At 41.0% G+C, this 27621-nt stretch overlaps 2 pseudogenes across 2 annotated transcripts; both read right to left on the bottom strand.

Annotated features, from left to right (window-relative positions):
• Positions 1-1559: 1559 nt before the first annotated feature.
• LOC149174408 (rust resistance kinase Lr10 pseudogene) lies at positions 1560-3483 on the bottom strand (annotated as a pseudogene). Of its 2 annotated transcripts, XR_016258482.1 has the most exons (3): positions 3349-3483; positions 3109-3138; positions 1560-3002 (listed from the first exon to the last, which is right to left on the bottom strand). The product of XR_016258482.1 is annotated as a rust resistance kinase Lr10 pseudogene, transcript variant X2 (transcript). The 2 variants fall into 2 exon arrangements; XR_016258481.1 differs by lacking the exons at positions 3109-3138; positions 3349-3483 and having other exon boundaries at positions 1560-3053.
• Positions 3269-26010, bottom strand: LOC149174407 (uncharacterized; annotated as a pseudogene).
• Between the last annotated feature and the right edge of the window lie 1611 nt (positions 26011-27621).

Genomic DNA, 27621 nt, shown 5'->3' with positions numbered 1-27621 from the left:
AATAATAAAAAATAACCTAAATGAACAAAATATTTTTTTTTAGATATTCTTCTTATAGTTGGTAAGTTGTTAGTCACAAATCCCAAAGAACACTTGAAGTGAGGACTCAAAGAGCCTTTGTTGCTTCCCAATCAGTGGACGTGAGAATTCCTCATAAAATTACTCTGTTGTTTTGAAGGAAAGATAGTTACTCAAGTTAATTTCATTTTTATTCTCTAGAAATGAAATTAGATTGTTGTAACATATCTTAAATGTAAAGTCATATGGAATGCAAAGTAACATGGGCTCTTAGATATGTCAAATTCACGTCCCCTCAAAGAAATGGAAAGCCTTACCGGAATGTTTTTTAAGAAGAAAAATAGAACGATTATATTATATCAAAGTTGGTAAGAAACTTGGCACAGAACTCCCAGAACAATTAAGGTGTATGGGTCTTTGGATTCTTCTAAGGGGTGTTTAGATCACTATTTTGTAGCATTGAAGTGTTTGTTTCAGTTTTGGAGTTATTTAGCAGGGATCTTGTTAGAAAGTTCTTGGAACTTTGAGGTATATGGAATTGTTGGGAATTCCTCTTGTGACTACCCAACCTCCAAGCCCATTCCACCCAGTGAAATATTAGAAACCCTTCTATTTCCAATGTTTATATACATATATATTAGAAAAGATGAAGAAAAAACCAAAACACTTTGGACTTGTATCTTTACACCTATTAATATAAATGATAGTTATAAAATTATTACTATCAATAATGAGTAATACCAAAAGTATTACATTTCAATTTTTTTTATGCATTAATAAATCCAAATCCAAACTCATCAAGCCATTGAAAAAATAAAATATTAAAGCACTATATTCCATTTTTTTTAATAAAATAATACATGCAAATGGATCGTACTTATCCAAAGATATTTAAACTTAAATTTATTCAATAAAATAAAAATAAGAAAATGAAATTTATAATATAATTTATTTCATTATGTCTATAAAACTAAAATAGATTTAAAAAAACCATGTTATAAAAATTTAACTAATTATTTTTAGATATGTAAAAAATAAAATAAATATTATTAAAATTATAAAAATATTTGTAACTTTTATTATTAATTAATAAATTAATTATAAACCTATAATATTTTAAAATTTATTTATTTTTATCATAATTTAGTGAGTCTAACACAATCACAATTCACTTTAAATAAATCAATAAATATGTAAATCTAAAAATACCACACTTGAAAAATATTCACAATTTTTCTTTATTATAATTTATTAAATTTACCTACCAAAACAAGATCACCCCTAAGAGATTAATAACACAACATACCTTAAAAAAACATTTAATTAAAAAAAAAATCCCTTTTATGATAAAACCCTAGCAATAAAAACACCTTGCAAAATCTTTAAAATATAAATAATTTCAAAATAATGTAAACAAAAATATACATATACATGAACCATTAACAAAATGATAATGTTAAATTTAAAATAATAACATTTAAAGCATAAATTTACCTGTTGATATTGATGTGAGCAATTGACACAAGATGAAAATGTGCAAAATATACTTTTATAAACAAAATGATAATGTTGAAGTGATACACTGATATAAACATCTTTATCATAATGGAATGTAAATGTAAATTCACCTCACTAATCTTGATCTTGCTGTCAGCGACTGACAGAAGATCATGATGCCCAAAACATACTTTTATAAATCTAATGGCCCAAACATCGGTAAGAGAGATTCACGGGTTGGAGCTATCACTGCACCGAGTTAGGGGCTTAACACTTCATGGGAGTCATCGACTCATTCACAAAGGTATTGTGTGGAGTCCGGGGCAAATCCAGAAACTGGTTTAAGTGAAGACAATTAAAGATAGAAATCTATAAAGTAATCTCAATTGAAGAAGAATTTACCCTGGATGGCAGTAGAGGATTTTCAGGTGTGGCCGAGGAATTGAAGGGCGACGGAGCATTGGCGAAGTCATCTCCATATCCTTCTAACATTTGCACAACCCTCATCATGCAAGGACGATCTGCGGAGTTATATTGAATGCACCACAATCCAACTTTTGTGAGTCTTCTTGCCTTCTCCTCATCTGCGCATTCCATTTCTCCTCCTCTCAACCTCATCCCCAACTCACCACTCTCAATCAGCTTGAAAGCCAATTCAGGAAAGTATAATTGACTGGACCGGCTAACCTGCACATCAATATTCTTTCTGCCCCCAACAATTTCTAGCAGCAGCATTCCGAAACTATAGACATCTGATTTATCTGTAACAGGACCAGCATCACTATGGCACAACTCCGGTGCAACATATCCCGGCGTCCCTCTCGTTGCTGTCAAAGAAATATGATCGTCTCCCTTTCCACAAAGTTTTGCCAGACCAAAATCAGCGATTTTAGGGGTGAAGTGGGCGTCCAGCAATATATTGTGAGGTTTGATGTCGAAGTGTATGATGCGCTTTTCGCAATCATGGTGTAAATATGCAATTCCACGGGCCGCACCCAAAGCAATCGAATACAATTGTTCCCACCTTAAGTCTTGCCCCTCCTCTTTGGGGGCAAATAAAAATTTATCGAGAGATCCATTAGGCATGTATTCATATACGAGTGCGCTTATAGGGTTTTCAAAACAGTACCCCAACAGACGAACCAGATTGACGTGATGGACCCGTCCAATGGTAGCAACCTCATTCATGAATTGGGTCTCGGTATGCCTGTGCCTATCAAGAAGCTTTACAGCCACTAGAGCGCCGTTCCGAAGCATTCCTTTATACACCACACCAAACCCTCCTTCTCCCAACTTTTCTGCAAAGTTGTTTGTGATCTTCTTCAGGTGAGAGTGTGAATATCTGGTTGGCATTTCATAAGCATTTTCTTTTAGGAATTTCTCCACCCTTGAAGTAGAGGTACCAGGAGTAGGCCTTCTCTTCTTGGCATAAAACATTAAGAACAACACTGCTATTGTTGTCAGCGCAACTCCTCCAATGATGCAACCTGCAGAGTAATACATAAATCGATATGAATGTGATGTTGATTAACCTGGGTGAGAACAGTGGAAATTACAAGATACAAGTTCACAATGGGAAGAAATCATAGCTACCTATTACAATGGCAAGCCTGCTTTTATGACCTGCAACGCGGCCATAACAACTATTATGAGTAAAAGCAACAATCCATAGTTTTTGCAAACAGAATGAACAATATCGGGAAACACAAGCACATATATCTGCGGGTTCAAGAGTCCAGAATGGAAGGAACATTTAATACATCTTTACAGATTGTGGTAATTTAAGCATTGGTGTTTGTAATTGAATTGGTAGAAGGCGATCAGGAAAAGTACCAATACGAATGGTGGGGCATATCTCTGTATGCGAGGTGCCATCGAAACAATAGCAAAGAAAGCTAGTTGGTTATGAAATGTTATAACCACAACTCCCGCCACTGGTCTTACAGGCGCCACAGCTTCGGTTTCTCTTCGTGTCGGGATACCATGTTATTTCAAAACCTGTCGAGAGGCGTGTTCTCAGATCCTGATTCCGTTGGAATGAGAAGTTGTTACTAACTGGCAGTTGAATGTCGCTTTGGCAGAATCGTCTCCCAGATTCTGGATTGGGAATGACGTACCAATCAGCGCCACATAAACGGCGGTTATGCCCTTCAATACTTTCATTGCATTGGCCCCAAAGCGTGAGATTGGTGTATCCATGGGCTATACGAAATTGAGAGGCGGGCCACCAAAATTGAGAGTAGTTACCTGAAGGATTGCAACTACCCCCTGGCATACTCTTCCATAGATTGTAGTTAACAATTGTCATGCTATTATTATAAAGCCTATTACTGTCCAAGTTTATCGGCTGCAAGATGAGATAGTCGTCTCCATTGATATTAAGCAAAGGACAGCTTTCCAAGCTACAGTTTAGCTGAAACTGAGGATCACCACAGCCGCTGTTAGTTCTCCCAAAAGGGTATTGGAATTCAATGCTACCACATGTACCCCAGTAGCATTCCTCGTAGCCACCGCCGGTACATGACGTTATGAAGCAGAGGAGGAGGAGGAGAAGGGCAGACGCAAGAAGAAAGCAAAGTTGATAAACAGTGAAAGACATCGAATTGGTAAGAAGGCAATGCTGTACTGTGACACTCTGCTCTGCTTTGCTCCTGGATATGGAAAACTTAGTAGCAGGGATGCTGCAAAGAAGACGAAGGAGATAGATCGCATTGGAGTGAATGGGCGTGAAGTGAACGGCCAGGCAATCTCAGTCAGAAGACCGCAAAGTCAAGACGCTTAGATTTTTTCCAGTTGGACGGCAAATAATGGTGTAGATTCCTCATGTGTGTCGCCATTTGGTATGCAAACTGCACTAAATTCAACACGCCGTGTCGCATCCGTCTATTAATGATTATTCAAGTCTAGTCAACAAAGCAATCCCCTCTACTGATTATTCGTAAAAGTATTGAAGATAATAACATTTCAGGATTATTAATTTTTATGACCGCTACATCCACTTCTAGGTGGAGAGGTTTCTTTACTTTGATTGTGATTTGAATTTTCAATATTTGATAAAAGAACCCTTAATAATCAAAGACAGATGAAGAAGATGGCATTGGAGAGAATGGGGTTGGAATAAATGACACGGATTGCAGTATATAGGACGGCATCGTGAACACGCCAATTAGACGTCGGTTGACTTACTACGCCCGCAACATGGAATATACCGTGAATTTTAATTCCAGGAACCAGCGGGGTGGCTTCGCCCTTTTTTATGGCACTATTTGCTTTTAAAAGACATTGAATCCGACACAATTCCATTCGTTTCGTCCATGAAGAATATCGTGCGGGTTAGTTAGCGTTGATAGGAACAGGAAATTTCGTGCTTTCACGGTAAAAACAAAGATTAGGAAAAATCCCCGATGCTAGGTGGAGAGGTTTCTTTACTTTGATTGTGATAATAAACATTTTTTTAATGATAACTCTGTAACTACAAAACATATTTTAAATCTTCTCCTATTCGTAGAGTTAGAGAAAGACGATACTTAGTTTACATTCTACGGGGAGCATTTTTGTGTTATTGAATACTTAGTTTATCTAATGTGATGGGACCTCATACTCTGAATTCAATAGGATAGTAAAAAAAGGGATGAGCTGGACACATATTTTAGTCGGTTATCTTTAGCTTAATTGGAAATCTAAATGGGAGGACCTAGGATTTTTCTTTAATATTATAGATAAGGTTTAGAAATTATTGATTCGCCAACTATCAGCACTAACTTCACTTAATTTTTGAGGTTTAGAAGTATTGATTTACCGACTATCAGTACCAAGGCCTTACAAAGCAGCGAGAGAGGTCCGCGCGAGTGATGGCTTAAAGGTGTGTGTTCCCAGTTTTACAGAGTGTGTCCTCTTCTACTTTTCTAACCAAAGCATTCATTAATTTCGAAAATCAAGTCAAACCGAAACACTGAAGTCACTGTATCGAATCCGCATCAAATCAACCGATAGAATGTTCACTCAAACGATAATAGCTCTTGAGTAATCTTTAAGGAATCTTAAATATCTTGAATAATCTTTAATGGAATTGAAACATGGTAAGGAATTTTTGAGTAATTTTTAAGGAATCTTAAATATCTGCAATAAGCTTAAATGGACATGAAACATGGTAAGGAATTTTTAAATATCTTGAAAATAGATGTCACTTGTTTTCTTCAAGTGAATAAATCATGTAGGGGATGGATTACAAGGCCTCTGGGGACTAAATCTCTCTATTTAACGTTTGGATCACATGCTTGGGTTAAAAATAGATACCATTTATTGTTCTTAGAGTACTCTATTAATGAATTTACAATGTGCATCTACAATATGATGCAGAACCATCTCTTGGTTCAGGCAATCCTCATCACCCAAGAAGATTTGAATTTCTACAAACGTAGTTAGAGTTCAATAAGTAGGGTTGAAACTCCATTTTCCATGTTATCATTGTCACATGTAATTCATTTTATAACAAGTTGAAACATCTACTGTAACACCGGTTTAAATGTTGTCGTGTTGTTGCATCTCTCGGGTGTTTCTGCTGTTGTGTTTTTGTCATTTGACACCGTTGTGACATATGTTGAAATACATGCTGGAACTCCACTTCATCATTGTCATCACACACAGGGATATCCTCTAGTTGTCATGTGATCAGGCCCTATCACAATTGTGTGCGCAAGTGAAAGAATGAACACTCATGGTTGAAGCCGAAATGCCAAGGTCGTGAGGTGGAGGTGAAGTGGTTATGATAGTTTGGGGACGGTTTTGGCAATCGAGTCTTGGAAGAGTTCATAACTGTCCAAGAGCAGTTGAATCGATTCAACGGATCGAAGGAAGGTTAAGGAGAGCAGTTTATGATGTAAGAAGGGTTGGTTTGTGGATGGTGGAAGTAGCATTCAAAGTTTTGACTATTGGGACTATGCACAAAAGCAAGAACGAGTTGGGTTGAATGAATTCGTGTTATTGCAAACCTAGTTGCAGCATTCCATGTTTCCATCGCTGTAATCATTGTTTGATATCTTATATTTCGTTGTTGTAGTAGCAAGAGTTTCTAATTCTGTTGAATGTTTAATAAACAGGTACTAAATCCTTTGTTCTGTATATTGAATTCCTTGTCTGTATTTGATTTTATTCTCTGTTTCAAATGTGAGTTTTGTTGTGTACTCTGTGAGCAGAGCACGGTGTGTTGTAACTGCTAGTGAGTTGCAACCCGTAGCTACTACGTCAAAATGAAATCAATACATTAATTTTAATGTACCCGTCAATTTCAGTTTCAATTTCAATTTCTATATCTATCTCTATTTATTATTCTATTTTTATAGCCATAGAGCTAGTCTCTTACTACAATGTTGCTCTCAGGTATTAATTCCATATTTAGATATGCACATAAGTATCTTCATTTACTTAAACAATTACTTCAATATCTCAACATCTTCATTTATGTATATTGACAATTTTCTATATTCAACAACAACATGTAAGTCTCATTACTTTGGTGGAGAGTTTGTTTTTTTAAGTGAACCCAAAAAAATAGTCTAAAATTATTTCTTTTTAATTTAATTGTTTTCTTTTTAATTTCACCTTCTTATAATAAAATCTATATTTATTATATTTTTTTGCTATGTTATTATATTTTATTTTCCTAAAAACTATTTTTCTAAGTTCCCACATCCATTTCATTATCTTTATGTTTTTTTCTATATTTTTATTCTTACATAAATTTATATTTTGTCCTTTACATTCTTCCAATTTTCTCTTTACATAGTTTTCTCTTCTATTTAGAAATGCATAAGCACACCCTATTAATTCACATCTAATATTGTTACATGTATGATATATCAAGATAGAGAAATTAAATTGATCACAAAATCAATTAGTTGAGAACATATATCAACCTTACATCAATCTAGGAAGCATCTAGTTGAGCAAATATCTCTCAAGCCAACTAGATCTAACCAACTCCCTAAAGACTTGGAACAAGATCCTTCTTCAACCTATGATCATACCTAAAACAAGTAGGAGTTACATACTCTAACAATCCCCGTTAATAACTACTTCTCCTAAGCTCAATCAGTTGACGACTTCACCAATATGTTCTTCTTTAGAACACATGATCCACTATACCAATATGTTCTTCTTTAGAACACATGATCCACTATCAACTAAAGGACCTCTTGATCAATGAAGTCTATTTATAGTCCAACTTGGCATTTACAAACATTATTAATATGTTGACACCCATAAAAAGGAACAACTATTCACCAGAATGAATGGGTGACCAACCACTACATTTTTCAGTCTATAGGGATGCCCTTCATGTACATGTTTCATTTAACCATCATTCCATCACATATATTCATACATGTACTTATACCTTTAACTTCCCTACATCACCCTCATCATCGTGTTAGGTTATCTTAGCTACCCATAACCACACTTTGGGTTTTCTTGGTTTGACCTCATCCATGGCCTAGGCTTTCTTGCCTTACCCTCAACCATGCTTTTGATGTTCCTACATTATACTCCCAAGGAACAAAAACACTTTACATGATTCCTTGTCCATATGTTCTCTATCTCTCATAAACTTGCATTTCTTCATCACATTCTCACATGGTTTCTTCTTACAACAAACAACACATCAACTATTTCATGTCAATAATAAATTTCCTTCATAATGTGGTTTCTAGTTTAGCACAAACCTCGAATACAAAGTGGTTTTGGATTACAAAAAACTACATGGGGGTACACATGCCTCATTAGACTTGGATCAACATTGACTCAGGTATGAAAAGCTCCACTCATGGAGATACCAGGTACATACATTTCAAGGACCATTACATCAAATCAAAACATGACACATAGACTTGCTAAAAACACAATGTGATTCAAATTATAATATGTTCATGAGTTTGTTATTATTCAACACACCACACAATCTTACCTTAGTTTGTCCACCACCATTTAACCTTTTCTACTACCACAACCAATATCGTCTACCATAATCTTCCATAGGAACCGTCATATGTTTTCCTTGTACCAAACTCCAAATATCTCTTTGTTGTATCTACAACCTCTCTATCCTTCTTGCTCCAATTTGTTGAAATTTGGTATCAGAGGACAGGTGGTTCCCTAAGGCTTTGATCTTTGGCCTAGGGAAAAGTGTCCAAAAGAATTAAATTTTTCTCCTAAAGTGACTTTATAATTTTTATAAAGTCAAATCTAATTTAAAAGTGACTTTAAGTGATAAAGTTACTAAAGTCTAATTTTAAAGTGACTTTAATAAAATCAATGTAAAATTAGAAAGGAAAAGTGACTTTGGAAATAAATGACTAAGTGGGTCTTTATTAAAGTGGGTTGAATTAAAAAATAGAAAGTGAGATTTAAATGAGCATTTAATCTCAGCCCTAGATCTCAATCTATTTCAGCCATTGGATTTAGGGATCACCCAAAAGTCACTTAGGGTTAGATTAAAAGAGGAAAATGAGGAAAAGGTCACTCATTCTTTCATGAGCAGATTGAAAGAGAGAGAGCAAGGGAGCAAGGGAGATTTCTGGACAGAGAGGAGAAGGAGACAACAACTTGGCACACATTCCAAGGCAGCAGTTTAGCAAATCCGTATAGCTGAGTGAGCACACAGTGAAAGACAGATATTTGGCATGATTTTCTAGAAATCCGTACAACAGTTTATTTGTGGAGGCCGTACAACAGCTGGGCACAATTTTCTAGGAAAATCGTACAGCAAGTTGGGCACGATTTTCTAGGAAAATCGTACAACAGTTGGGCACAAAAGTCGAGGAGGCCATACAGCAAATTTGCAACGAAAATCGAGGAGGCCGTACAACATTTATTGTTTTGCTGTTGCTAGTTTTTCTAGTTTGCTGTGAGGCACGGAAAACGAGATAAGTTGTAAAATTTGCTTGCTGATTTTTTGTTGAATATTTCTCACTGTAAAAAGCATTTTTCAGAAATAAGAAGGAGCTCTCGAACTGGATTTCCCCAAGAATTGCAGGGGGTTTTTCCACGGTCACCTTGACCAAAAATCACTTTGTTTGAATGTGTTAAATCGCTGTTTGTACCTGCTAACTTTTTATTTTTGCATTTTCCAACATTTTGTAAAATTTCCAGAATTTGTGTTTTCAGCAAAAATTTATTTTTTTAGTTGTTGAATATATGGATATGGGAAAGGGAATTTAACTATATGGGAGAAATAAGGTGAAACTAAAAACTGGAGTGGGAAATGAGAAATTTTTACATGGTATCAGAGCTTGAGTGCTGAAGTGCAGTTTGGGACAACAAGGAGGAAAATTACAGCCTGCTGTTTTTTCACTCAGAAAATTCCAAGAAGTTGATTTTTCACAAACAACAGTTTTATCTTTACTACAACAGTGCTATTTTTCAGTTTTAGGACAACAGGATGTCATTGGGATTGAGGGTGGAGGATAGGCTGGATGGGCATACAAATTAGAGCGTTTGGAAGGAGAGAATGCAGAGTATCTTTGAGGAGGTAGAAGTCTGGGACATCATGGTTCATACCACACAGAACCCTGTTGTTGTGCCTACTGATGCTACTCAGTTGGTTGAGTATAATAAAAGGAACAACAAGGGTAAGAGAATAATTCTAGACAGAGTCAAAGACCATTGCATTCCTCATGTGATAAGAAAGAGAAATGCCCATGAGATGTGGACAACATTGTCTAATCTCTACCAGACTACCAATGAGAATCGGAAAATGGTCTTGAAGGAGAAGCTGAAGACGATTAAGATGGGTAATGATAGTGCAACTGGATATCTCAAAAAGATTACTAATGTGAGAGATGAGTTGGCAGCAGTTGGAGAGGACATTCCACCCACTGAGTTGGTGTGGATTGCAGTGAATGGCCTCCCCCGTTCATGGATGAACTTTGCTGATGGGGTTTGTGCACGTGAGACCCTTCCCACATGGGAGAGGTTTTGGGATGATTGCATTCAGACAAAGATCAGGAAAGGTCAGCTTTGGGCAGCCAAGCCAGTTGAGCAGGATGAGGATGTAGCACTGTCGGCAGGAGGCAAGAAAGGAAAAGGGAAGGAGCAGACTTCCACAAGCAATGGTGGGGGCAAAGGCAAAAGTAAAGGTAAACAAGGTAACACACAGAAGGACTATTCCAAGGTGAAGTGTTGGAATTGTCAAAAGATGGGACACTATGCAGTTGTGTGTCCGGAGAAGAAGAAGAAGAAGCGGAAGAACCAGAGCGTGGCAGCTTCACCAGAGGTTGAGGACTTTGCAGTTTGTTTTGACTGGGAGTTTGGGTTCACTGCGTATGAGTCCTCTAGTGCAGGATCACCTGCCACACAGGTTCAGAGGGAGCATTCTTTTCCCTCGATTAACGAAGCATCTTCGGGTATCTGGTATGTGGACAGTGGGGCTTCACATCACATGACAAGAGTCCGTGAGTACTTCTCAGAGATTTCAGAGAGTGGCACTGATATAGAGGTAGTACTCGGTGATGACAGAGTTGTTAGAGCAGTCGGTGTGGGGACACTAACATTTCAGAGGGAGTCCAAACCTCCCTTGAAGGTGTCAGATGTTCTTTATGTTCCAGGGATGAGGAAGAATCTCATATTCATCTCAGCTTTTGAGGACAGAGGATATGAGGTATTGTTCAGAGGAGGACAGGTGTTGATGTATCCCAGTGGAACTCCAGCTGATTCAGCTAGAGTGATAGGTGTACGCCATGCAAAGGTGTACAAGTTTGCATTCTAGTCCCTTTTGGCATTGAGCAGTAGTACCGACAGCAGAGATAGCAGTTCTGAGTTGTGTGAGATTTGGCACCGCAGGATGGGACATATGTATCATGGAACCTTGAGGACCTTGCGGGAGATCACTACAAGTGTGCTAGATTTCAGTACTGATCACTTTGATACTTGTAGAGGATGTGCGATGGGAAAGTTTGCCAAATCCCCTTTTCCCAGCAGTGACAATAGAGCGACTGGGATACTTGATTTGATTCATTCCGATGTGAGCGGTTGGATGTCTCATGTTTCCTTGAGTGGATATGAGTACTATGTTTTATTCATTGATGATCAATCCAGGAGGACCTGGATTTATTTCTTGAAGACCAAGAGTGAGGTCTTCAAGCGGTTTCAGGAGTTCAGAGCTCTTGTGGAGACACATATAGGTCGGAAGATCAAGTCCCTGAGGTCGGACAATGGGGGAGAGTACACCCTTGGAGAGTTTGTTGACCATTGTGCGGAGGCAGGCATTAGGATGGAGTTCACTGTTCCTTAAAACCCCTAGCAGAATGGGGTTGCGGAGAGGAAGAACAGATCCATCATAGGGGCTGCCAAAGCCATGTTACATGATCAAGGGTTGCCATTGTTCTTGTGGGCAGAGGCCTGCAACACAGCTGTTTATTTGCAGAATAGGAGTCTTCATCATGCCTTGGGGCACATGACTTCGGAGGAGGCTTTTTCTGGGAAGAAGCCTAATATTGGTCATCTTCGTATCTTTGGGTGCATTATATACTCCTACATACCCAAGGAGAAGAGGACCAAACTAGAGCCCACCGCAGAGAAGGGTATGTTTGTGGGCTACAGTGAGACCTCAAAGGCCTTTCGGATTTACATTCCTGCACAGATGAAAGTTGTTGTCAGACGGGATGTGAAGTTCGAGGAGGACAGGGCCTTTAGGAGGTCACAGGAGTTAGAGTATCTGGTTCAGCCAGACCCTCAGCAGCAATTGATCCAGGTGGATATTGGTGGCCACCTGCCAGGTCCACCTGGACCCCCACCATTGTCTTTCTCAGCATTTTCAGTTTCCTTAATTGTAGCACAGTTTACTATTTTTAGCAGTTTTTCGGGTCCTGAACTTCCGGAGCCGTTTTGAGGCCCTAAACGACGTTTTTTTTGGAATTCTGGGGCGACCTAGCTCTATGTTGCCTCCCAAAGTGGTAGTACTCGGATAGATCTTTCTAACGAGCTATCGTACGCGTCAAACAGAGATCGTATGCCAAAGTTACGACCCCGGGAAATTGATGTACCAATTTACCCAAACGGGGCCCACAATTTGGCGTTTCATCTTCTAGGGTTAGGTTTCGGTATGTGAAGGGTTTTCCATTGTTTTTCAACAATAAATAGGCCTTCGAGCCTCATTGTAATACAGTTCAGAGGCATGTAGCCATCACATCTCTTCTCAGAGATAAGCTACCATCGCCCTAGCTAGTTTATTGCCATTTCTGTTTGTAAGCATATGTCAGTATTTTCCATTAATGAAATGAAGTATTATTTCCGCTGCATCTTTGTGTATATGGTTATCTCTGTAATTTGTTGCGTTCCTGTTTAAATCTGGATCAGTGGTATCAGAGCGGTCTGCTTTTTCTCTGTTTTTCTTTGCATGTCCCCAACAAGGTCGGGATATAAGGAGTTAGGGCTTGAACTGGTTGAACCTTTACAAGACCAGCCTCGCAAATCCCGACGGCCTCCCATGGCGGACGAGAAGAAAGACGAGGGGGCAGGAGATCCCATCAAAATCTTGCTCGAAGAAGCGCTCGAGCGACAACGGAACGCGATGATGGACAGCTTTGCGCAGATCCTTCAGCGGCTACCCAGAAGCGGCGCATCGGCTTCCAGCAGCTCCTCTGGAAACGCCACACCCTTTAAGGTACAAGTTAATTTTGAAATCCCCATATTCGAGGGTCAGATAGACGCCGATGCCGTAGATAAATGGTTAAATCTGCTAGAGGGTTATTTTTCTGTTCATGAATTTTCGAGTCGGGAAAAGATTGTTTTTGCTCTTCTCAAAGCAGCCCCCCACGTCAAGGACTGGTGGGAAACCTACTGCGAGCAGAAGGATGAAAGTACTGGCTCACTATTTTCAGCCGCACCCACCTGGGATTCGTTCCGGGATGCCATCAAGGAGCAGTACTACCCTGTCGGAAGCTATGAGGATGAATACATAAAGTGGACCACGCTGCGGCAGGGAAGGGACCAAGATGTGCCGGAGTTCACCAATCTTTTCCATACCCTTCGCACAAAGTTGGGTATCAAGGATTCAGAGCAACATTTGATACTCAAATACCGTGGCTGCCTGCACAAGTACATCCAGGAAGAAATACAGTTCCTAAACATCCCCTCGCTCGGCGCAGCATACCGGTATGCCGTCAAAGTCGAGCAGAAGTTTAAACAAAAGAAGCGAGACTTTGGATCTGCGAATCCAAAGCAGGGGAAAGGTGCCCCTAAACCACAGAACAAAGGACAAAGCCAAGGCGGGACAGCCCAAGACAACCAGCTGAAGCTGCAAGCAAAGAGCAACGCCGCGAAGCCGAGAAAGGACACTGGAAAATGGTGCGAGTTCCATAAGAGCTCCACTCACAACACAAGTGAGTGTCGGGCCAAACAGTCACTGGTGGCTGAGCTAAAGGTTTCAGAATCAGATGCATGTTCCGACTCTGAGTCAGAACCCGATAAGGGGTATGAAAAAGGGAAGCAGATCATTGATGCGGATCCCAGCGCCACTGTTGCTACCGCAAAGATCCAGAAAAATGAACCCGAAGATCCAGAGGAGGAGGAGCGTCTCTTCCACTCCCAGATGTGGGTCAAGGGCTCCCCGATACAGTTCATTGTTGATAGCGGGAGTCAAAAGAACCTCATTTCGGCAGAGGTCGTGAAGCGGTTGGGCTTACCGACCACAGCACATCCACAACCATACACCATTGGGTGGCTTTACCAAGGGCGAGATCTTCGCGTGAGCCAGCAGTGTCGCCTTCCATACAACATCAAGCCCTTCACGGATGAGGTATTGTGTGACATTGCTCCCCTTGAAGTTTGTGATGTATTACTAGGACAACCATACTTGTGGAAGCGACATGCTGTGTATGAATCAAGGCCCCGTGCTGTTATTATTACATTGGGAAATAAGTTGTTCAGGATACCAGAGGTACCACCACCTGCCGCCATCTTTTTGATTACTGCAAAACAATGCAGTAAGATCATTTCCAAAACCAGGAAATTTGTTTTCCTGATGATACGCCCTCAAGGGAAGAAGAAGACAGTGGCCGCGGCCTCCAAACGAGGTCCCTCTGCACGGCAGCTACAAATGGACAAGATTGTGGAGGAGTACAAAGACATCTTCACCTCCCCGGCAGGGGTTCCTCTGCACTGTCAAGTCAAGCACTCCATTGATCTGACCCCAGGTGCGCCGCTACCCAATGGACCAATTTATCGGCGCTCCGTTCTGGAGAACAATGAAATCAAGAGGCAGATTCAGGAGCTCCTACAGAAAGGTCACATCCGTCCGAGTTCTTCGCCCTGTGGGAGCCCGATAGTGTTGGTACAGAAGAAGGATGGGACGTGGAGACTCTGTATTGACTATCGGGCGCTGAACAAGATCACTGTCCGTAATAGGTACCCGATCCCGCGGATTGATGACCTCCTAGACCAACTAAAGGGGGCGAAATATTTCAGCAAGATCGATCTGAAGTCAGGATATCACCAGGTACCAATTGAACCCTCAGATGTGTGGAAGACTGCCTTCAAATCCAAGGAGGGCCTCTTCGAATGGTTGGTCATGCCTTTCGGATTGACGAATGCTCCTGCAACCTTTATGAGGCTAATGGATGACATCTTGCGGCCATTCACCAACTCCTTTGTAGTAGTATACTTGGATGACATTCTGATCTTCAGCCAGAGTTGGGAAGAGCACCTCCACCACATCCGACAGGTTCTCCAAACACTGCGGCAACACAAGCTATGTGCCAATTTGGAGAAATGCACTTTTGGCATGACCAAGGTCCAGTATCTGGGATACATCATTGATGAACAGGGGGTGCATGTCGATCCAGCCAAGGTCCAAGTCATTCGGGATTGGCCCTCTCCAACCACTCTAACAGAGCTCCACAGCTTTCTAGGTCTTGCCAACTTCTACCGCAGGTTTGTGTTGGGATTTTCTCATATTTCTTGGCCCTTGAGTCAAGTCACCAAGGGCGGGGCGAAAGCAAAATTCTTTTGGTCTGAATCTCAACAGAAGGCATTCAGGGAGTTGAAGGATCGCCTCTGCACGGCACCAGTGCTCGCGTTACCAGATTTACAACAACCATTTGAGGTCGAGACAGATGCCTCTGACTATGCTATTGGGGCAGTCCTTACTCAACATGGACATCCAGTGGCATATCACAGTGAAACACTTTCAGACACAGTCCGGAAGTACCCCACTTATGATAACGAGATGTATTCCATTGTACAGGCCTGCCGACAATGGAAGCATTACATTTTGGGGAAGGAAACGGTCATCCACACAGACCACCGACCTCTGCAATTCATACAGACCCAAGGGAAATTGCAGAATGATCGCCATCAGAAGTGGTCTACATACCTGCAACAGTTTCACTTGAATATCAAGTATAAAAAGGGCAGCACCAATAATGTTGCAGATTGCCTCAGTCGACCACCGATCATGGCGCTAACCACCGTGCTCAACTCTTGCGGGCACGAGACTTCTGATTGGCCACTTCTCTACAAAAGCGACCCAGAATTCGGCCACACATACCAGACACTCTTGGAGGGTCGGCAGGTTGCAGATTTTCACCTCCAGGATGCCCTATTATGCCACCTCGGTCACCTTTGTGTTCCTTCAAGCGAGCGTGCCAAGATGATTTGGGAAGCACACTACAGTCGGGCTGCTGGGCATTTCGGGGTCAAGAAAACAGTGGCAGTACTGCAAAACTATTTCTATTGGCCGAATCTTCGACAGGATGTTGGGAAGTACATCCGATCATGTACTGCCTGTGCCATTGCCAAACCGACCATTAAGAAGCAAGGCCTCTATACCCCGTTGCGTAACCCCTAGTCAACCTTGGGAATCCATCTCCATGGATTACATGTTAGGCCTTCCTTCCACTAAGCATGGAAATGACTGTGTTTTTGTGGTCGTCGACAGGTTCTCAAAGATGGCCATTATGATGGCCTGCAAGAAGAATATCACAGCAGAAGCCACTGCTAAACTCTTCTTTGAACGAGTGTGGGTGCACTTTGGGATCCCACAGTCTATCATCTCAGATCGGGACAGTCGGTTTCTCAGCACATTTTGGTCCAGTCTCTGGTCAATGCTGGACACCAAACTCACGAAGTCCACAGCCTTCCATCCTCAAACTGATGGCCAGACAGAGGTTGTCAACAGGATGATTGTGCACATTCTGCGCATGTATAACTCAAAGCATCCACGCACATGGGACGAGAGCCTCCCCTATGTTCAGCACAGCTACAACCGAGCTCTTCACAGCTCCACTGGCCATAGCCCTTTTCAGGTGGGTTTAGGATTCCAACCACTATGCCCCATTGATGTGGCCATGCCACTTGCAGCTACTCACATGAATTCAGCTCATGTCCAGTCCGAAACAGATAAGGCCACCAGCTTCATTGAGCGCATCCAACATATTCGCCAGCAGGTCCATGACATTCTTGAGAAATCAAATGCCAAGTACAAGCAGCGACATGATCAACACCGGGTGCCACACAAGTTTCAGGTGGGCGACAAAGTCTGGTTGCATTTGCAAAAGGAACGCCTTACTGGAGCCTATCGGAAATTGAGACCACTTCGATATGGTCCTTACACCATTACTAAGGCTATGGGAGACAATGCATTTGAGCTCAGCATTCCCCCATTCTTTGGCCTGCACCCAGTGTTCAATGTGGACCGCCTTCGGCCATACTTTCCACCATTGCTAGACACATCCGACATTGCAGAACAGCTCAAACCCACAGAATTAAATCCCGATTGCATGGAACAAGCTGCAACTGATCGGATCATGGACACACAGATCAAGAACACTCGCCAACAGCATATCCAACTGTATCGAGTTGTCAAAGCAGGCCAACTCCTTCAGCAGGGCAAGTGGCTCACCAGGGAACAAGTTCAGCAGAGGTTTCCTCATCTCATGGAGGAGCTCAACGCAATGGGGACTATTGCTTCCTAAGGGGGGAGGAATGATCCAGGTGGATATTGGTGGCCACCTGCCAGGTCCACCTGGACCCCCACCATTGTCTTTCTCAGCATTTTCAGTTTCCTTAATTGTAGCACAGTTTACTATTTTTAGCAGTTTTTCGGGTCCTGAACTTCCGGAGCCGTTTTGAGGCCCTAAACGACGTTTTTTTAGGAATTCTGGGGCGACCTAGCTCTATGTTGCCTCCCAAAGTGGTAGTACTCGGATAGATCTTTCTAACGAGCTATCGTACGCGTCAAACGGAGATCTTATGCCAAAGTTACGACCCCAGGAAATTGATGTACCAATTTACCCAAACGGGGCCCACAATTTGGCGTTTCATCTTCTAGGGTTAGGTTTCGGTATGTGAAGGGTTTTCCATTGTTTCTCAACAATAAATAGGCCTTCGAGCCTCATTGTAATACAGTTCAGAGGCATGTAGCCATCACATCTCTTCTCAGAGATAAGCTACCATCGCCTTAGCTAGTTTATTGCCATTTCTGTTTGTAAGCATATGTCAGTATTTTCCATTAATGAAATGAAGTATTATTTCCGCTGCATCTTTGTGTATATGGTTATCTCTGTAATTTGTTGCGTTCCTGTTTAAATCTGGATCAGCAATTGAGTCAGTCGCAAGGATCAGTGGGCAGGGATTAGGAGGATCTGGAGGTACATCTATGAGGATGTCAGGTCCGTCAGTGAGCAGTGGCTCACCGAGCCAGAGGGGTGGTGCTCCGGGCAGCATGCAGAGCAGTTCATAAAGCAGTTCACTAGGGAGTCCACTGATGGATAGTTCACATAGTATCTCAGCTTCTATAGGTTCAAGTGCAGGCAGGAGGACAACAAACAGACAGTCAGGAGTTCAGGCTCCTGATGATGATGATGAGGAGGAGTTTCATTCTCTAATGGGAGAAGTGCGCTCAGGGAAGAGGAAGCCCAAGTGGCTTCAGGACACCTTGAGAGATGCCACATCTGTTGCTGAGCCTAAGAGGCCGGTCAGAGAGAGTAGACCACCTGAGAGGCTTTGTAGCTATATGGAAATGGCTACCAACATCCTTGACTCTAAGCCTTCTAGCTATGAGGAGGCAGCTAGCCAGCAGGTCTGGAGAGAGGCCACGCAGGAGGAGTATTCTTCTATCATGAAGAATGATGTTTGGGAGGTAGTGTCGAGGCCTGATGGAAAATCCGTGGTTACTTCCAGATGGCTTTACAAGGTAAAGAATGCTGCAGATGGCAGCATTGAGAAATTCAAGCGAGGTTTGTGGCAAGAGGGTTCTCCCAGGTAGAGGGAGATGATTATGAGGAGACCTTCGCTCCTGTGGCTCGATATACTTCGATCTGCTCCATTATATCGATAGTAGCAGAGATGGGTTGGAAGATCCACCAGATGGATGTGAAGACTGCATTTCTCAATGACTTCATACAGGAGGAGGTGTACATTGAGCAGCCACAGGGCTTTGAGGTGCATGGGAAGGAGTCCCATGTGTGTAGACTGAAGAAGGCCCTTTATGGCCTGAAGCAAGCTTCCAGAGCTTGGTACTCCAGGATAGATACATACTTGCAGGGGATGGGTTTCACAAAGAGTGAGGCAGATCCAAACTGTTACTTTATTGTGATTGGTGAGGAGCCTCTCATTCTGGTGCTGTATGTGGATGACTTGGTCATTATAGGTGCAGAGACTCATAGAGCATTGCAAGAGAGATCTTGCGGCGGAGTTTGAGATGAAGGAAATCAGCTTGATGCATTACTTTTTGGGTTTGGAGGTGTGGCAGGAGAAGGGGCATTTCTTCCTGGGGCAGGGGAAGTATAGTGTGGACATCATTAGTAGATTCCACATGGAGGATTGTAGACCCATGTCGACACCAATGATCACCAACTGGAAGAAGATTCATGCTTCAGATTCCGAGTTGGTGGATCCCACATTGTACAGGTAGCTGATTGGTTCCTTGATGTATTTGGTCAACACTAGACCAAATATTTGTTTTGCAGTCAACATGATGAGTCAGTTTATGTGTGAGCCTAGGAAGGTTCACTGGGTGGCTGCAAAACACATTTTGCGGTACTTGCAGGGGACAGTGGATTATGGTCTGGACGACAGGCAAGGGGATGGAGTGAGATTGGCAGGTTATACTGATTCTGATTGGGCTGGTTGTGCTTCTGATAGGAAGACCACTTTAGGGTGTTGTTTTGGGTTGGGTTCGGCAGTCGTGTCATGGTTCAGCCGGAAGCAGAAGTCAGTAGCATTGATTTCAGCAGAAGCAGAGTATATGGCAGCCAGTCTAGCTAGTTGTGAGGCCATCTGGCTTCGCAAGATGATGTTTGGCTTATTTGGTCAGCCGTTGAGACCTTCAGTGATTTACTATGATAATCAGAGTTGCATTAAACTCATGGAGAATCCAGTATTTCATGACAGGTCAAAGCATATCGGGATCAAACATCATTTCATCATAGACTGTGTTCAGAAGGGCGCTGTGAAGCTTGAGTATATTCCCACTGATGAGCAGGTTGCAGATATTATTACCAAAGCCTTACCACGGGGCAAGCATGACTACTTCAGAGACAAGATGGGTGTGGTGAGGAACACTTTCCTCGGTAAGAGGGAGTGTTGAAATTTGGTACCAGAGGATAGGTGGTTCCCTAAGGCTTTGATCTTTGGCCTAGGGAAAAGTGTCCAAAAGAATTTAATTTTTCTCCTAAAGTGCCTTTATAATTTTTATAAAGTCAAATCTAATTTAAAAGTGACTTTAAGTGATAAAGTTACTAAAGTCTAATTTCAAAGTTACTTTAATAAAGTCAATGTAAAATTAGAAAGGAAAAGTGACTTTGTAAATAAATGACTAAGTGGGTCTTTATTAAAGTGGGGTGAATTAAAAAAAATAGAAAGTGAGATTTAAATGAGCATTTAATCTTAGCCCTAGATCTCAATCTATTTCAGCCATTGGATTTAGGGATCACCCAAAAGTAACTTAGGGTTAGATTAAAGGAGGAAAAGGAGGAAAAGGTCATTCATTCTTTCATGAGCAGATTGAGAGAGAGAGAGCAAGGGAGATTTCTGGACAGGGAGGAGAAGGAGGCAGCAACTTGGCACACATTCCAAGGTAGCAGTTTCGCAAATCTGTACAACTGAGTGAGCACACAGTGAAAGGCAGATATTTGGCACGATTTTCTAGAAATCCGTATAACCGTTTATTTGTGGAGGCCGTACAACAGTTGGGCATGATTTTCTAGGAAAATCGTACAACAAGTTGGGCACGATTTTCTAGGAAAACCGTACAGCAGTTGGGCATAAAAATCAAGGAGGTCGTAAAACAAATTTGACATGAAAATCGAGGAGGTCGTACAACATTTATTGCTGTTTTGTTTTGTTGTTGCTAGTTTTTCTAGTTGGCTGTGAGGCACAAAAAATGAGATAAGTTGTAAGATTTGCTTGTTGATTTTTTGCTGAATATTTCTCACTGTCAAAAGCATTTTTCAGAAATAAGAAGGAGCTCTCGAACTGGTTTTCCCCAAGAGTTGTAGGGAGTTTTTCCAGGGTCACCTTGACCAAAAATCACTATGTTTAAATGTGTTAAATGACTGTTTGTACTTGCTGATTTTTTATTTCTGCATTTCCAGCATTCTGTAAAATTTCTAGAATTTGTGTTTTTAGCAAAAATTTATTTTTTTCAGTTGTTGAATGTATGGATATGGGAAAGGGCATTTAACTATATGGGAGAAATAAGGTGAAACTGAAAACCGAGGTGGGAAATGAGAAATTTTTACACAATTTCATCATTCAACTCCAAAAAATCAACCTCCATTCATCACCTGGTTTTCTCAAGCTAGAAGAATGTAACTCACTTCTACCTCAATAGATGTTCATGCTCCTCCCTTCATTTGAAGAACTGTTGTCATGTGCTGGTTGGAAATTAATCATACCATTGAAACCTCAAATTAATTTGGAACCTATCGTACTCTAGGGTTTAACATCAATTTGACCATAAAGACTCATTAGCTAGTCATCCTATGTACACACTTCCATCTAACAAGAAAAATGGATGTCATCCACCATACTTGCTAATTATCTAGGAAAGTAGTCCAGATATTATATGTATCAATCTCATCCTTAGATTCTTTGCCCATGCCAATGAGGATTCATAGTGAAACTTTCAACAAATAATTCACAAAGCAAGAACACATGGCTAGAACTCATTTTTTTCATAGAACACTTCTTTGCAAAAAAGACCTAGGAATGATGTTTACATCACAAAACATTGCAACATTACATAAACAAGGGATAATGACATATATAACAAGAATAACATTTTCTTCTACAATCACTTACACATTGGGAACATCTATCTTCATCTTGGATACCCTTACTTCATTTTTCATTTGTTATAGTAGCTAATTATAACAAAATAATTGCACCTACATATTGAGTTACTTAATATCAATATATAAATTCAATACAATATTACCATGAATTGAACCAGGGATTTGTATCTTCGTTTCCCTTATCCTTCCTAAAGCATCATGTGTGGAAAACATGCTAAAATAACTTCCCATACTAAATCACCACACTTTAGTAAATTGGGAACCATATTGTTCATGCAATAGTAACTCACGTTGCCAATAAACATCCTCTTGACTGCACCAAAATTATGACTATCCATAACCAAAATATCTACTTTTCAATTTGAATTTGTCTCACAAATGAGCTACTTTGCTTCACCTACAACAACCAATTTCCATATCTCCAGATTTCTCTCAGCCCATATGCCTTCTATATGTGTCATTATAGATTCAGTAATATGCTTATGATGGGCTTCATTAGTTGTTGTGAATCCTAACACCTCAACATCAGTGGGTATGCTGAAGGGGATTGATCTTGAGTTTATACCTATAGAAATAGAAGGTGGGGACTAGACATGAGGTACAACTTACTTTCCCCACTTCCTTATCACCATTATGAGGGAATATTTTGATGTTATTCACAGCCTATTCCAATGCATGCATGTTCTTCTCTCTCATGTCCATAGCCACTACCATGCATTTCAATCAACCCATCACCTCTTTCCAAGAGAATATCCACTTGAATTGTAAAAAGCAAGTTTCTTGGAAAGATTTATGAATAGAACGCATAACTTCATCTACCAAAGATAGGAATTGAAAGAGTAGGCTCCTCTACTCAATATAAAATCTCTCCTTCAAACACTAGAATTCATGTTGTTGCAATCATTTTCATACAGAATGCATGTAAGTTTAATCTCAAGGTCGAACTCTTGAAGGGAGGTTATCCAATTCCCTCTTCATTCACCCATTTCCTTCTGCATGAAGAGGGCTCTTACAACAAGATGGGGAACGACTACTTTGGTTCTGGCCTTTAGTAAATAAGGGCGGAAATGTTTTATGGCCTTGAAAACCACAAAGCCCTATTTCTCCACGTCTGGCTAGTTGAGTTCTGCCCCTTGGAGATTAGAGCTCATATAAGAAATAGGCACTTCATTGCCTTCGTTATTTTTCTAACTGAGCATTGTGGCATATGAAACATCAGAAGCAAAAGTGTACAAGAAGAATTCCTTTCCGAAATCGGGGCTCACCAATGAAGAAGCTTCAACGATGGCTTCCTTGATTCACTTAAATGCTTTCTTGGCTTCATCGCTCCATTTATACACATCGTCTTTCTTCATCATCAGTTGCATGGGGCACACTATTTCTGCGAAACCTGAGACAAATTTTCTAACGAAATTGATCTTCCTGAAGAAAGATTGCATGGCCTTCTTATTTGCAGGGGGTTGTATTCTCATGATGGTCTCTATTCTTTCAGGATCAATAACAATCCCTTCTTTAGAGAGGATATGACCTAGTAGTTTCCCTTCTATGACTGCGAAGATTCTCTTCTTGGGATTCAATGATATTGCATACCTTCTGCATCTTTCGAAAATCTATCTCAGGTGATAAATATGATCCCTTCTGTGATATGAATTCACAGTGATGTCATCCATGTAAACCACAACTGATCTGTTAATCAACCCTCGGAAAGCTATGTCCATAGCTCTCTGGAATATGGCGCTCGTGTTAATAAGTCCAAAAGGCATTTTACGATACGAGTAGGTGCCCCATTTAGTGCTGAAGGTTGTCTTTAGCTGATCCCCACTATATACCAACACTTGATTATATCCTAAGAATCCAACTAATAGGGACAACATTTCAAACCCAGAAACGCATTAAAGGACGTGTTTCATAGAGGGGACAAGATAGTTATCCTTTTGCGATGCTTTGTTTAGGTTTCTGAAATCGATACACAACCTGATATCTCCATTTTTCTTCCTTACTGGCACGAGATTGGCTACCCAATGGGTGTGTCTGACTGGAAAGATGATTTTAGCATCTAGCATCTTGTTTAATTCTTTCTTCACCAATGGTTCTAGGCTTGGATGCATCTTGCGAAGCTTTTGTTGGTAGGGCTTAGCCTCCTTTTCTAAAGGAATCACATGCTACATAACGCTGGTATCAAAGGTTTTTAGGTCTCCATATGTCCATGCAAAGACGTCCTTGTATTCTTTAAATAGCTTGAAAAATGCAGCCTTTTCTTGTGGAGAGCAACCCAGGCCCAAATTAATAGTTTTTGGGTCTTCTTCAGTCCCAAGATTGACCGATTCATACTTCATGGATGAGCTATGCATTTTGCAGTTATTCGGCTTCTTGAATTTATCATGCAAGTCATACAAGTGCTCCATCTTAACAGTTAACTTGGGAATCACATTGGGCTGATCCTTTTCCTCGTCTTCCCTCTCATTGATAAGCCTAATGCTCCTTTTCGTCAATGATTTCGTTCTTGAATGTCTTCTCATAGTGCAAAAACTCAAGGATTTGCTCGTCATCTTCGAACACTTGCCAATTTGAGATGTTATCAGGCACGAATGGTCAGAAAACCAATTCAAAAGAACATTTTTTTTTCTTCAATCTAAAATCAGGCAAAAGCTTAGCAGCCATACTAGCCATCAGATCAACATCTTGGTTTTGTCCTCGAGGTATGTATGTGATAATAAAAGAATCAAAACTTTCAATTAAGCTCCACAACTCATGCTGGTACCCTACTAGGTGTGGTGAATTGCAATGTATCCTTTTCCTTACCTGATCCACGATTATCTGTGAGTCACCAAAAACTTTAAGATTTTTTACCTTCATATCAATGGCTTTCTGTAGGCCTTGCAATAAGCCTTCATATTTTGCTGTTTTTTTGGTGCAAGAAAACTCCAACCGGCTCACCATCAAATGTTGGTTCCCTTGCGGGTCAATGAGAATGCTCCCAGCACCTACACCTTCAAGGCACTAAGAGCCATCAAAATAGAGTGTCCAAAATATAGAATCTAATGTTACATCAATTGAACCACTATCTAAGAGATTAGTCCTATCATCTACTATAATACATGATAGTTCATCAGTTGGATTATGGGAGGGAGCTTCCAACTGTGTGTATGTCAAAGTTTCTTCAACTGTTTCTGCATGGAATTCTCCAAAATAGGTTTCTGTAGCATAAACATTGAAACTATAGTTCCCAAGGATGGAGTTGGTAAACATTACAGGTTCATTGGGACCATTTAGTTCCGTTACCACATATTTCATGTATCTTTCTCGATCAACTCTTAGCATATCACCTTTTTCCCTTCTAAGGCAGCAAGAGATGGGACCAATCTGTTGAGAAACATCCATTGAGTTTTTCTGACCAATCCCTACTAAGAAACATTCCATAAACCTCGGGTATATCGACTACCACTATATCAATGACTTGTGTGTACTGTGGTTTAGCAGCCATCCGAATCAACACATCTTTCAGTTCCCCAATCACTTTCACATTTGTCCTGTCTAATTGCATAATTCGAGTCCCAGTTTTCTCGGGTATCGCATGCAGTCTTTTGGCAATAGCATAAGGCATCACAATGGACGAGGCACTAGAATCTAACAAGTAATTGTGTACGTTCAAGTTGAGGATTTAAAACGTGATAAGGAAATGTGGAGTCATGGATTTTGATTTCCTGCCTATCACGGCTGCACTGACATCTTGGGGGTTTTGATTCATTTTAGATAGAGTGGCTTCCATAGTTGATGGTATTTGGGCTGTATTGGAGGTGTTGACATGTCTGGGCACTAACTTCTTGGTTTGGCTGCTTGGGATGGTGGGAGTTTTGGAATTTCACTCATTCATAGCTTTCAGGAGGAGATCTCTTTGCTACGTTAATTTTAGCAAGTCAAAGTATGTGATATTGGCCCTAGATTTCATAAGATCATCCACAATATTGTAATCAATGTTATAAACATGATAGGGCAGAGCAAACATACCAGTTTTGTTTTTCTTAGGTGGAAGTTTACCATTTGGAGTTACCTTCATTGCAGTGGGAGCTGTGTTCTCTTTCTCTGGACGGTTTGCCACTGGGGTATTCTTGGACTGACCACTTGGTCTACCCTTCTCAACAGGAACTTTGGGAGCGGGTGCCTTAAAAGGGTGAACATATTTCTTTGTTTGGTCTACAGGCTTCATCACACCTGCAAGTGGCCCCTTCATGTGTGGATTTCATTAGTGTGGATTTCTGCCATACTATCTCCTTCGTCATCATCATTCTCATTTGTGTAGAAATCCCACAATACGTTGGTCTGAGATTCTTTGTCCACGGGTTCTTCCACTTGGTATTCCTCCTCATTTTCTTGTTCTAGCTCTAGCTCCACTATAGGTTCTTATTTGTTAAGGAGCGATCTAATAAGAGCCATCTCCTCCATATTTAGATTCCCTTCATTGGGTGGAGCAGGGAACACAAGTTGTCCATGACCACCTTCTATCCACTTGTGAAAGAAAGGTTTGAAGGGTTTTATGTTGTTATACTCTCCTCCACTCTCTCCATAACTCCTTTTCATATCTATGACTGTGTTTGTCAATTTCTTAATGATCCGATGCAAACCTTCCACATCCGTGGTGTCCCTTTCTTTGCCCTCAGCGACTTTGTTATCATTCACACTACTTTTCTTGGATGACTGAGAGACTTTCTTTTCTTCAGTCATATGATGACATGTTGTGAGACTGATCATTTCATTCTCAACTTTTATTGCTTCATCGATAGCACCTTGTAAGGTCTGTGCGTTACTTCTCTTGACCCACATCGCAGTAGGGACAGGGAGAGCAGAGATGTAGAATTCCATGAGCACCTCATCAGTAGGTCTAGTGGTAGCCGGGATTCTGTTGAACAAAGTATTGAACTGGATGTTAAAATCCTTGACCCTTTCTTTGGTTTCCATTTTCAAACTGGATAGCTCTAAAACTAAGGCTGTAGGCGTTTTTTCATCGCCGAACTTGTCTAAGAAAGCTTACTGAAAGGCAACCCATGAGATGATCGATCCTATTCTCAAGCTAAAGTACCATGTGGAAGCCAAACCAACCAGAGTAAAAGGAAACAAGCGACATACCACATCCTCATCAGCTACCCCTAACATGCACACGACTAGGAAGAAGGAATGAATGTGGTTATTAGCCGCATCTCCCCGCTTAGGGTCGAATTTAGGCAATACTCTTTCTGCATTCTTGGGTAAGGGGTGTTGTTGCCCAGGTACCGCTACAGCATCCTGTGAAAGCTAGGGAGGGAGTGCTCTTGGAGGAGGTGTAGGCTGATTCCCACCCAGAGGGGGAAGTAGAGGTTGATTCCCCCCTGGGGGAGGAACGTTAGCCATGTTATGGATATGGAGGTTCTGGTTGAGGGTTTCTTCGTTAGGATTTTCCAAATCAGGCCAGGGGTTGCCTTCAGAAGGGGAATCTTCAGGAATTTCTTCCCAAGGAGAGTCGATACTCTGCAAAGAATCAAGCACAATATCTTCAAGAGAAGGGGTTGCAGATGTCTCTTCATTTATGTGATAGACCCTTGGATTTCTTTTTGCTATCGGAGGTAAAGACTGAAAGATAGGGAGCTAGGATAGGGAATGAGCATAAGCCTGAGTAAGTCTTCTGACTGGTTGTTCCTGAGTGACAGGGTACTCCCACAGTCTCTCTTCCTTGGGTGACCTAGAAACATGACTTAGAGGGGTCTCTGTTTCCTTGAAATGAAGCTCTTTCAAATGGGTGGAGTGGTATTTTCGGCCTGAACAATCGATACATTAGTCCTTTTGA

This window comes from Pinus tabuliformis, chromosome 4_1 (genome assembly GCF_031772625.1).
Source record: "Pinus tabuliformis cultivar Carrire ecotype Pingquan chromosome 4_1, CPIR1, whole genome shotgun sequence".
Taxonomy (NCBI): domain Eukaryota; kingdom Viridiplantae; phylum Streptophyta; class Pinopsida; order Pinales; family Pinaceae; genus Pinus; species Pinus tabuliformis.
Note: the sequence above shows the minus strand (reverse complement) of the source record. Positions and strands in the feature narration are given on the sequence as shown.